The sequence below is a fragment of the Cricetulus griseus genome (genome assembly GCF_003668045.3).
Source record: "Cricetulus griseus strain 17A/GY chromosome 1 unlocalized genomic scaffold, alternate assembly CriGri-PICRH-1.0 chr1_0, whole genome shotgun sequence".
NCBI classification, from domain to species: domain Eukaryota; kingdom Metazoa; phylum Chordata; class Mammalia; order Rodentia; family Cricetidae; genus Cricetulus; species Cricetulus griseus.
Window position 1 is genome coordinate 257,918,804 of NW_023276806.1, and position 537 is coordinate 257,919,340.

Here is a 537-nt window from a genome sequence, read left to right on the forward strand (position 1 = left end):
CCTCAGTTTTATCCATCTAGGATAGATAGATACTTCAGGAAAGAAAAACAGGAAGCATCCCTGAGAGCCAGTGTGGCTCTCTCCCTCCCCTTCCCCTTCCTCCTCCCCCCTCCCCTCATTTAGTGGAGGGTTAGGAGGTGGGAGGAAGATGGTCTTCTGGGTCACATTTTGCCAGGAAACCAGGTCCCTCCTTTCAGACTGTGGGTTCCAAGGGGACAGATAAATAGCAGAGAGAAAGATGCAGCCCACAGACAGCAAGGCAAGCTCCTTGGCAGCCCAGGCACCATTACTGCACCGTTTATGGTTCCAGAAGGAGCCCTCCTCTCCATTCATTCATTCATTCATTCATTCATTCATTCATATGCTGCGGTAAGTGCTGACTACTACTATGTCCTGAGAGATGGACTTCATGCGTGGCAGGAAAGCACTTTGTCACCCAAGCTCTGTCCCCAGCTCCACTAATCAGATTTCTGTACATTGTTTTTGTTTTTCAAGACAGGGTTTCTCTATGCAACCCTGGCTGTCCTGGAACTCTTT